General features: G+C 30.2%; 1 protein-coding gene across 1 annotated transcript in view; it reads left to right on the top strand.

Annotated features, from left to right (window-relative positions):
- LOC137622973 (connectin-like) overlaps positions 1–13,293 on the top strand; it is a 575,164-nt gene that overhangs the window by 356,840 nt on the left and 205,031 nt on the right. The gene's annotated exons all lie outside the window — the stretch shown is intronic.

The raw sequence follows: 13,293 nt of genomic DNA, 5'->3' as shown, positions 1-13,293 counted from the left end.
GGCTTTATCGTTCCCTTGTCCGGGGAACAATTGTCAGTGTCTGAAGTTTTCTTATATCCTTATCAGGCTTTGGTATGAATATTGGCTCTGGATTGTCCCTTTCTCAAGGCTTAGATGGGACAATTGTCGAAAGCAATTTGGTGTTTTCTTATAAATTTCTTAATTTTTTTTTTCTTCAGAATTATCAAATTTTAAGGACCTTCAAAATCTCACTGCTGTACTTTTTACACTTTCAGGTCTCCGAAAGATGTTTTAGAAAAAGTTCCTTCAAATCTTAGAAGGAACAAGTGTCAAAAACTCTTACGATATTGTAATGTCTCGAGACCATGGAAAGGACGTTTGTTGAAAATTAATTTACGATTTCTTATCCTCCTGGTATTAGTAGGAATGGTATTAGAAACTATTGTATTTTCATGCCTTTTCTTAAGGTCTTGGAAAGAACGTTACTCCTAAGGTATATGGCGGTTTTGCCCCTCATTGTAGTAAAAAATCCGTAGTTATGTTAAGTTTCAATGCTATGGTGTAAGTGTTTCTAAAAAATTCTTTGATGAGAGCTTTTCTGAAAAATTATTTGATGATACCTTACCATTTCATCTAGACTTTGAAGGACGATATATATATATATATATATATATATATATATATATATATATATATATATATATATATATATATATATATATATATATATATATATTAAAAAAAACTTTTTGGTACTATCAAGTATCTTCTCAAGGGTTTGATATTAAACCTTTAGACGCATTTTACCGATTATATAATTTTTGAAGGAGTAACTGTCAAAATCCCCAAGATATGGTTTTTGTCTTATCAAAACTTTTCAGTGGTGTGATATTTTTTCTCTAAGGCTTAGAAAATACGTATAGTAAAATCTCTTGGACAAGTTTTTGCCCTTTGTTCCAGTATTAGTAGGAATAATTGTCAAAAAAAATCTATGACATTACCATATCTTTTTAAGGATTAAGAAAAATAAACAATTGTCATAAACTTAGTAGGAAAATTTTTTTTCTTATGAAATTGACCAGAATTCTTTGGTCAATTTTCAATCATTTTCTCAAGTTGTCGTAAAAAAATTGTAAAGAATTGCTAGATGTTGTTATGTCTATTTTTTAAGGATTAGAAAAAAAAAACTTGCTCAAATTTCTGGGGCAACATTTTACCCTGTCTTCCATTCTTAAAACGAACAATTTCCAAAAACATTATGGAATTTTCATGTTTTTTCTTCAAGCCTTCGAAAGAACGTATGTTTAAACCCTTTAAATAATTGTCTATTATAATAAGGGCTGATAAAGCAAGAGCCCGTGTCTTGCTATAGGCTAGGCGATCTATACTGAACCGAACCATCAATTATCAAATAATATTTTTGTTTTTGCTTCAGGCTTCGAAAGAACGTTTGTTACAAACTGTTAGAAAATCTCGTCTTCGAAGGAACGATTGCCAAATATTTGGAGCAAATGTTTTTATGTTGACCAGGCTGACATGAGTCTTTTTATAGTTTATATATGACATGTCTGTTTTTGACGTTGTTAATAGTTTGTATAGGACATATCTGTTTTAACGTTGTTACTGTTTTTAGAATGATTTATTGTTAATTTATTCTCATTTATTTATTTCCTTATTTCCTTTCCTCACTAGGCTATTTTTCCCTATTGGAGCCCTTGGGCTTATAGCATCTTGCTTTTCCAACTAGGGTTGTAGCTTGGCTAGTAATAACAATAATAATAATATTGTATTTCTTCTGCAATCCTTGAGAAGTTTTGTTAAAAACTCTCAAGAGTTTCCTCGCCTGTTGTTCAAATCTTAGAAGAACAGAGTGTTTAAATTCCCTTTGTAATGTCATGTATTTTCTTCCGGCTTTGACAAGAACATTTGCTGAAAACAATTAGACGATGCTTTGTACTCTCTTGAATCTAAGAAGAAACAGTTGACAAAAGTTCTCTCTTGTTTTTTCTCTCCTTCATTCCTTCAAAAGAATTTATTTCTTCAGATGGTTTTTGTCATTGCATTGTCCCTATTTGGGGTCTATAAGATTCCAATTGATAAAGACTCCTAGGCAGGTTCTTAATGGCTCCCATCTTCAAGGAACTGAATGTTTGGGACCAATTTGAGGAACTTTAGAATTTTTTTTTTTTTTCATATCCATTACAGTTTAGAAGTAATTTCTGAGATGTCTATATCATAGTCCTTTTCGAATAAACGTGAGAAAGTGAGAATAAAGGCATTCACAGTACTCTCAATTTGTTTAAAGTGTTGATGATATGAAATGTTGTCAGTTTTGTGATTGACGGAAATTTTTCTTTTAACAGAAACAGAAATTACATCATGTGTATTAATAGTACACAGTACATATGAATTGTCGTGTTTAAAAGAGGAATTAAGAGATAAAAATGTTTGAGGGAAGGGAAAACCCACGGTCCTACGAATGTACAAGTAATTTCACTCAAAGACCACTGTTTAACCAAGTATATTTTGTCTTATTTTATTCCACTTCAGTCAATTCAACAAAATATCATATGGATAAGTCTTTGATGTTATTAATACCCTTCTAATTTAATCGTCCTAATAAAAAAAAGATATAAAGACATTCCACATGTTGCTTCGTATAATATAAATTATTTATATCATCTTGATCATTTCTCGATACCCAAAACTGAAAACTTGTTTCAATGACTTTCCTCCAATGACTTTCGATTATCGTTGGTGAAGCCTTATGACTCTCCCAAGGCTATCAGATTTTCCCTTAATAAGACAACGCATGTCTGCTGTTGTATTGCCATGAGCATGGTCATGTTTACATGCTCGAGTAATGATGTTAATAATGATCCTAATATAATCTCCATTGTCCTTGTTTGACGTCTGCCATTATGAAGTAAGTTTGTTTGCTTGTAATGAACATTTTTTTTTAACATTGTACAGAGAAGTGGAAACATGGTGCTGAGTTAAGTCGCGATCATTTGCCTGTTTTTATTTTTTCAAATAAAAAAGAATAGGTTTATGATTTATTTTCAATTCATCTGTTAACAAAATAAGATTGGCGGGAGAGATTTGAATTTGATTAAAGAGCCTTTCCCCTTTAAAATTTAATTATCTTATGACTCTTGGATGTGGAGAAAAGATAGTGAATTGTAAAATTCACGATTTGACCGAATTTCAAGAGAAACGTATTTCTTCCCCCCAAAAAAGCGTATTTTTTTTTTTCTTTCGGAAGAAATACGTTTCTCTTGAAATTCGGTCAAATTGTGACTTTTAAATTTAACTGTCTTTTCTCCAGCTCCAAGAGTCATAAGATAATTGAATTTTAAAGGGGAAAGGCTCTTTAATTAAATTCAAATCTCCCGCTAGTCATATTTTGTTAACTTAGAAATTATATAGAAAAAAAAATCATAAAACTTTTTCTCTCTTATATCCAACGAAACTTTTGATTTTTAGTGATTTTATTTATGCTTGCAATGTTGCTTTATGATATACATTCAGATAAGATAATTTAATCTTGATGCCTTTTCACGAACAAAAATTACAATACAGTAGATATTTATTATTTACTGTCATGCAGGGCCTACCCGTAGGTAGAGTAAAAAAAAATCTCCTTTATTTACCATTGAAGGGAATTAAGAGTAAAAAAAATTTTTGAGGGAAGGGAAAAGCCACGGCCATAAGAATGTATAAGTAACTTCACCTAAAGACCACGTATATTTTGTCTTATTTTATTCCACTTCAGTCTATTCAACAAAATTCCTTACTACTGGATAATTCTTTGATGTTATTAATATCCTTTTAATTTAATCGTCCTAATAAAAAAAAAAAAATATAAAGACATTCCTTATTATGTTGCTTCGCATAATATAAATTATTTATATAATCTTGATCATTTCTCGATACCCAAAACTGAAAACTCGTTTCAATGACTTTCATCCAATGACTTTCGATTATCGTTGGTGAAGCCTTATGACTCTCCCAAGGCTATCAGATTTTCCCTTAATAAGACAACGCATGTCTGCTGTTGTATTGCCATGAGCATGGTCATGTTTACATGCTCGAGTAATGATGTTAATAATGATCCTAATATAATCTCCATCGTCCTTTGTTTGACGTCTGCCATTATGAAGTAAGTTTGTTTGCTTGTAATAAACTTTTTTCTTAACATTGTACAGAGAAGTGAAAACATGGTGCTGAGTTAAGTCGCGTTCATAGGCGTGATTTTATTTTTTCATATAAAAAAGAAAAGGATTTATGATTTATTTTCAATTCATCTGTTAACAAAATCAGATTGGCGGGAGAGATTTGAATTTAATTAAAGAGCCTTTCCCCTTTAAAATTTAATTATCTTATGACTCTTGTATGTGGAAAAAAGATAGTGAATTGTAAAATTCACGATTTGACCGAATTTCAAGAGAAACGTATTTCTTTCCCCCCCCCCAAAAAAAAAAGCGTATTTTTTTTCTTTCGGAAGAAATACGTTTCTCTTGAAATTCGGTCAAATTGTGAATTTTAAATTTAACTGTCTTTTCTCCAGCTCCAAGTGTCATAAGATAATTCAATTTTAAAGGGGAAAGGCTCTTTAATTAAATTCAAATCTCCCGCTAGTCATATTTTCTTAACTTAAAAATTATAAAAAAAAGAGAAAAATAATAAAAAATTTTCTTTCTTATATCAAACGAAACTTTTGATTTTTTGTGATTTTTTATGCTTGCAATGTTGCTTTATGATATACATTCAGATAAGATAATTAAATCTTGATGCATTTTCGCGAAAAAAAATTACAATACAGTAGATATTTATTATTTATTGTTATGCAGTGCCCACCCGTAGGTAGAGTAAAAAAAAAAATTCCTTTATTTACCATTGAAGGGAAAGACAGATTTAGGAATTAAAGATTTGCTAATATGAATTGGACATGTATGCTAAAAAGGAGATATGCAGCATGTGAATTCACCTGATAAAGCTTGCCATAATTACCTGAATTTGTCTCAGGTGCGATCATGGAAACATATCTATCAAGTCACTCAGGAACATCAGTCACAATTATTTCGAAAACTATACCTGTAGGAAGATACCAATTCTACACTAAGAAAAGGACACAGATCATTTGGCCATTTTAGCCACTTAATTATTATTACTATTATTATTATTATTATTATTATTATTATTATTATTATTATTATTATTATTATTATTATTATTATTAGTGTTATTAGCCAAGCTACAACCTTATTTGGATAAGCGGGATGCTATAAGTGCAAGGGCTCCACCAGGGAAAAATAGCTCAGTGAGGAAAGGGAATAGGGAAATAAATAAACTATGAAACGAGATGAAGAAAATTGAAATAAAATATCTTAAGAACAGTAACAACATTAAAACAGATCTTTCATATATAAACTGTAAAGAGGGACATATGTCAGTCTTTCTCCTTTAAAATTGAGAAATAGGTTTCTCTTGAAATTAGGTCAAATTGTGAATTTTGAATTTAACTGTCTTTTCTCCAGCTCTCAGAGTCATAAGATAATTCAATTTTAAAGGGGAAAGGCTCTTTAATTAAATTCAAATCTCCCGCTAATAATATTTTGTTAACTTAGAAATTAAAAAAAAAAATCTTAAAGCTTTTTCTTTCCTATATAAAACGGAACTTTTAATTTTTGGAGATTTTATTTATGCTTGCAATGTTGCTTTATGATATACATTCAGATAAAATAATTTAATCTTGATGCATTTTCGCGAACAAAAATTACAATACAGTAGATATTTATTATTTATTGTCATGCAGGGCCTACCCGTAGGTAGAGGAAAAAATCTCCTTTATTTACTACTGAAGGGAAAGACAGGTTTAGGAATTAAAGATTTGTTAATATAAATTGGACATGTACAGTATGCTAAAAAGGAGATATGCATCATGTTAATCTACCCAATGGCCTCACATACTAAAATAAAGGTCTATGTATAATCTATAGACCCTGTTATAATTACCTGAATTTGTCTCAGGTGCGATCATGGAAACATATCTATCAAGTCACTCAGGAACATCAGTCCCAATTATTTCGGAAACTATACCTGTAGGAAGACACCAATTCTACACTAAGAAAAGGACACTGGTCATTTGGCCATTTTAGCCACTTAATTATTATTATTATTATTATTATTATTATTATTATTATTATTATTATTATTATTATTATTATTATTATTATTAGTATTATTGTTATTAGCCAAGCTACAACCTTATTCGGATAAGCGGGATGCTATAAGTGCAAGGGCTCCACCAGGGAAAAATAGCTCAGTGAGGAAATGAAATAGGGAAATAAATAAACTATGAAAAGCGATAAAGAAAATTAAAATAAAATATTTTAAAAACATTAACAACATTAAAACATCTTTCATATATAAACTGTAAAGAGGGACACATGTCAGTCTGTTCAACATAAAAACGTTTCCTGCTAGTTTGAACTTTTGACATTTTGGATTCAAGTACCCGATTAGGGAGATCATTCCACAACTTGGTCACAGCTGGAATAAAACTTCTAGAGTACTGTGTAGTATTGAGCCTCATGATAGCGAAGGCCTGACTATTAGAATTAACTGCATACCTAGTATTAATAACAGGATGGTACTGACCGGGAAGATCTGAATATAAGAAATGGTCAGAATTATGGAAAATCTTATGCATAACGAACTAATTGAACGACGATGCCACAAATTAGTATCTAGATCAAGAAAAAGAAATTTAATAGACCCTAAGTTCTTGTCCAACAAATTAAGATGAGAATCAGCAGCTGGAGACCAGACCGGAGAACAATACTCGAAACAAGGTAGAATGAAAGAATTGAAACACTTCTTCAAAATAGATTGATCACCGAAAATCTTAAAAGACTTTCTCAATAAGCCAATTTTTTGTGCAACTGAAGAAGAGACAGACCTAATGTGTTTTTTAAAAGTAAATTCACGCCTAAAATTTTAAAAGTCATGCAGAATTAAAGAAACCTCATATAGAGGTAAAGAAATATTATAATTGCTGAGATCCGGATGTTGAGTGGCAACTGTTCTCGACTTACTTACAATTATACTTTGATTTTTGTTAGGATTCAACTTCATGCCCCATAATTTGCACACGCACTAATGTAAGCTAGATCTCTTTTAAGAGATTCAGCAATCCCAGATCTACATTTAGGAAACGGAATTGATGCAAAGAGAGTAGCATCATCTGCATATGCAACGAGCTTGTTATATAGGCCAAACCACATGTCATGTGTATATAGAATGAATAGTAATGGGTCAAGAACACTACCCTGAGGAACACTAGATGTAATATTCCTATACAACTCTTTGCGACCTATTACTTAGAAATTCAGGAATGATGCTTAGAAAAGACCCACCCACTCCCAACAGTTTGAGTTTGAAAACAAGGGCTTCATGATTAACACGGTCAAATGCAGCTCTAAAATCAAGGCTAACTATACGAACTTCCTGACCACCATCAAGAGATTTCTGTAAAGCATTGGATATTGTAAGAAGGGCATCACATGCTCCAAGGCCTTTATGAAAGCCAAATTGCGAACAAGGGAACAGATGATTGCGTTGCCACCAAACCTGTTAGAAATCCTCTTTGTCATTGATTAGTTATATCGTTATGATGCTTGTCTTCAAATATTTCGTTATACCTTATAACACATATACATACATTGACTTACTTATGTTTTTCTTAGGTAAAATTTCATCGGTGAGCATTCAGATCCACTAACTGAATAAAGACCCCTGATAAAAAAAGTGAAAAACAATTCCTAAAACCAGTCAACGGGAAATTCAATCTGGTGTACTTGCAGCTATTTTCCCTCAGAACCTTTGATATATCCTTAAGAAATATTAAGATTTAATGAATAACATTTTCTGTAGATATTCTGTACTTTATCTGTATTTCATGCCCAAGATAAAATTCCCACCTCAAATCCTTTTCTTCTTCTAAGTGTACGGAAGTATGTTGATATAAGACTTACAGTCCTTTGCTGTTGCTTAAATGAATAAGTCATTGTCACTTTTGTGTCAAAATCCAAAAGAACAAGGTCCGCCCAAATCCAGAACATGGTTTATGCCCTCATTATCTATACCCCCTTTTCTGAGTGGGAATACCTTAATGGGGTGAAAGGGTTTATGCATCGCCATGATCAGCAAAGCTGTACTAGTCAAGGACACTCTTATTAGGTTAGTTTTCTGTGAGCGATCAGACTAAAGACTCCCACCATCACTCGTCCACAGTTGGCCAGCGGGTGATGAAAACTGGCCAAACCCCATACATGAATAAAGACATGTGCGAGGCCTTTGTCCATCAGTGGACTACAAACGGCTGCATTTGTTGTTGTTATTGTTGTATTTATGTACGTATGTATGTATAATTAACCTAGAATAGAGATCATTCGTAAAGGGAAGGGAAATCAATATTGATGAGTATTTAGCCCAATACTTGTTCGTAATGAATATGAAACATTTGTGCAGTTCATTGAATTGTGAGTTTGTGTGTGTGTGTGTTCGGTGTATGTATGATCCATGAAGAAGACTCTCTCTCTCTATGAATCAGGACGAAGGAAGTTAGGCAACAAAAAGTGATGACACAGCATCCGGGATATTGGACATGTCTCAGGAACGGTAGCGGTGTCGCGGGGGTCGGGGGGGTGGGAGAGGGGGGTGGGGGGGTCCGTTTGGGAGGGGGGGAGGGGAGAGTAAGTTCCCGAACTATGAGGATTTAATTACCCTCTTTTTTTTTTTTTGCTCACTCACATCTACTAATGAAGATGAGGGGAATTTCCCTTACTCCCCTCTTCGGATCGCTTTGAAAATCGTAACGAAAAGAACCCGCGAAAAATTATTCGCGTAAAAATCCAGTAAAAATCTGGTCACGATTTTCAGTTTTCTTTTTAGTTATCTTATTTCTTTAATTTTCTTTTTCTTTTATCGTCAATGCAGAGGAAATCTTTATTCTTTTTTTATTATATACATTTTGGGAATGATAATTTCGATTTACGTCCTGAGGTAGTTAGATAATGCTGTGGATTTTGTTTCATAGATTTTTTTTACTCATTTTGGAGCCTTTGAATAATTAATCTTATTGTGATATAGATTCTTAATTAGGTAATTCAATAATGATGATAATAGTAATACAGAACACTGTCATTTAAGGTTTCAATGTGTTATGAAAACAAGAATAAGCAAATAATAACAGTCATGATTTTTTTTTAAAAGTTTATATAAAATTAAGAATTTGATATAAAATTAACGTTATAATTATGCTAGAGCTTTAGTAAACTTTTATAGGTTTTTTAAGGTTTCAATGTGTTATTAGGAAAACCAGAATTAGCAATTAATAACAGTCATGAGATGTTTTTTAAATGTTTTCTTATATAATTAAGAATTTGGTATAAAATTTAACGCAGTAATTTCACTACAGCTTTAGCAAACTTCTAGAAAAAAAATTATATTTTCTTTTATCACTTTTAAAAATTCAATTATCCGGGTTTATCCAGTTTTAATGGTATTAGAAGTAGAATGATCAATGTTTGCAAAACAATTTTACCCTTCGATTGCAAATACTTATAGTTCTGTTCATGATGTTTATTCGATTTAAATTTTATTCTCCATAAACATCTCTAACAACGCTTTTCACAATTGTAGATCTCAGGAATGATTAGCAATCGGTTTAGTAAATCCGATATATGAAACTATTAGAATTTTACTCAATCTTACATCCAGGCATTACCAAAATGTACAGGCAATTCTCTCTCTCTCTCTCTCTCTCTCTCTCTCTCTCTCTCTCTCTCTCTCTCTCTCTCTCTCTCTCTCTCTCTCTCTCTCTCTCTCTCAATGGCAAAGGAAAATTCATTTAATATGGCAAAAACATCTGTTTTTAACCTAAGGTTTTTTGTAATTTCTCAGTTGCTGCTTGGAATTAATTTGATATGGTAACGATACTTTTGTTTTAGATTTGTTTATTATAATCAACTTATTTAATATGCGATATTTTTTTACGAATCTGTTAACTATAATTAGCTTATATTTTATGAGATATTTTTTATTTTCTACATTACAATGAACTTATTTGATATGAGATATTTTTTTTATAAATTTGTTGATTATAATTAACTTACATTTTATGAGATATTATTGAATTTCTACATTATAATTAACTTAAAGTGTATGAGATTTTTTTTTATTATTAATTTGTTTATTTTAATTAATGGACATTTCATGTATTTGTTTATTATAATATTATTATTTTTTCATGGGAATTTTCATAACCTTATTTCCGGGTGTTTTTATTTTATTTATTTAAATGCTTGTATTCTGACCTGTGGAAACTCACTTTTGAATGTGTACATAATTTGAATAATGATAAAGGGCATTAGGATTTCAATGATAACAGTGATAATTATCATCCTTTCCAAATAAAGTAAACTAACATTTAACAGATTGCATAAAAGCAGATAAAGCTTCAAAACATATATTTCTAATATGATTTTACTTCAAATGTTTAGCAGTTCAGTAAATAGCCCCTTAATAGTTATACTTTAGTAATTAGCCCCATAAAGAGTTATAATTTAGTTATTAGCCCCATGAAGTTATAATTTACTAATTAGCTCCGTAAAGAGTTATAATTTATTAATTAGCCACATAAAGAGTTATGATTTAGTAATTAGCTCCATAAAGAGTTGTTATTAAGTAATTAGCCCCATAAAGAGTTATAATTTGGTTATTAACCCCATGAAAGTTATAATTTACTAATTGCCCATGAAGAGTTATGATTTATTAATTAGCCACATAAAGACTTATGATTTAGTAGTTAGCCCCATAAAGAGTTATAATTTGGTTATTAACCCCATGAAGTTATAATTTACTAATTGCCCATGAAGAGTTATGATTTATTAATTAGCCACATAAAGACTTATGATTTAGTAGTTAGCCCCATAAAGAGTTATAATTTGGTTATTAACCCCATGAAGTTATAATTTACTAATTGCCCATGAAGAGTTATGATTTATTAATTAGCCACATAAAGAGTTATAATTTAGAAATTAGCACCATAAAGAGTTATACTTTAATCAAAACTTAAACTACAGTTGGCCCTAAGATAATTGAAGAACATTCATGACCATATTTTGTATAGATCTCATGTCTATCATCACATATTCTCAGAACCAAGTATGAAGTTTATGCATACGCCAGTATTTCCATCTCTTTCTGCTTGTCTGTCTGTCTCTCCACGAGTTCTCTGGAAATTTGTGTATTTTGTAATGGTGACCATAATGGCCTCAAAAAAAAAAACAAAAAAACTTCATATCCTTCTACGAATCAAATTTTTATTTGTCGTTTTGTTTCCGTGGAAAATATATTCTAAGTGTTTTTTAATTAGTTTGTGATGGTAATTACTGTGGTTATTGTTACCTTAATATTTTAACCCTGAATAAATAAATAAATAAATATATATATGTATATATATATATATATATATATATATATATATATATATATATATATATATGTATGTGCGTGTGTGTTTTACATGCAGTACATATATGTGTGCATATGTACGTATGTATATATATATATATGTATATATATATATATATATATATATATATATATATATGTGTGTGTGTGTGTGTGTGTTTGCATATACATCTATTTATGTGTGTGTGCATATACATCTATTTATGTGTGTATATGCATTATATAAACACACACCCGTATATGTGTGTATATATATATATATATATATATATATATATATATATATATATATATATATATTATATATATATATATATATATATGTGTGTGTGTGTGTGTGTGTGTGTGTGTGTGTGAAATAAAAGCATTTTCTGACAAATATGCTTTAGTTACTGTAGCTAAATTAGCAGTCATCTTTTAAAAACTTAAACGTATTTCGTAACGTTTTTTCACTGTTCTTCATTTGTAATTACCATCTGCATGAATGGCTATTATTTTGATTTTCTTTTAATAAGAATAGTTATGGATTTTGTGGAAATTAAATTTATTTATTTTTTTCTTATTTTTTTTTTTGTTCAAGGTTTGTGAAATATTTTATACGTTATAGGCCATTTCAAGTAATCGATTACAAGAATTATCACTGTTAGTGCAATATTAAGATACATAGATGCATTATTCATTTAATACATATCCATTTAGCATTTGATAATTACAGAAAAATGATAATGGTGTGGATCAGATATCAAAAGAAGTCCTTAACCAGTACTTATAAAAGAATTCCCCTTATATAATGAAGATTATGTATCTTAATATATATATATATATATATATATATATATATATATATATATATATATGTGTGTGTGTGTGTGTGTGTGTGTGTGTATGTGTGTGTGTATTTGCATATATATATATATATATATATATATATATATATATATATATATATATATATATATATATATATTATATATATATATATATATATATGTGTGTGTGTATATATATATATACATATATATATATATGTATATATATATATATATATATATATATATATATATATATATATATATATATATATATATACTGTATTTAATTTCCGGTCACGCATAGTGGTATTACCTGGCGTATAATTACGTGATCTCAACCCGTTCATCGGGTAGAGGGGGGAGGGAGTAGTTATACCTTGGTGAAAGGGGTTATAGTTATAAAAGGGGGAGTGGTTAAATCTCTGCGCGGTGTGTGCATATCTTAATATTTATCTGTCATTTTTGACGGGTTGCGTACACTAGTGTAAAAGAATTGGAAGCCACTCGGGAACGCATTTCATCTCTTTGGTCTAAAAAAAATATAGTAAAATTTCGGATGCGTTTTCAATCTAATCAACCCATCCTTTGATCACCCCTTCGAAAATAATTGATTGATGTCTCTCCTTACTTTTTTTCAGATATCTTATAAAATTTGGGATTAAGGAATAAGCGATCAAATACATTATCAACCTGCCAACTTCATTGATAGATTTTTCAAGATATAAAATACATTTTTATTTTCTTGATGAGAATTAAGCGTTCTATAGAAGCATTAAAGAAAGATATATTACCAAAAGATGAATATAATGCAGCTACCTTACGATTTGTGTTCCTGCATTCTTTTTATGAAATGCAGAATACTGTTCTACAGATATGACCTTTTTTATGAATTTTCTTGAAATTGTGTGATTTTTATTTTTCAAGAACAAAAATTACTAAAAACTAACACAAATTTCATAGTATATAAATGGGATTTGTT

Source organism: Palaemon carinicauda, chromosome 30 (genome assembly GCF_036898095.1).
Source record: "Palaemon carinicauda isolate YSFRI2023 chromosome 30, ASM3689809v2, whole genome shotgun sequence".
NCBI classification, from domain to species: Eukaryota; Metazoa; Arthropoda; class Malacostraca; order Decapoda; family Palaemonidae; genus Palaemon; species Palaemon carinicauda.
The sequence above is the reverse complement of the archived record's forward strand: the minus strand, read 5'-3'. Positions and strand labels throughout refer to the sequence as shown.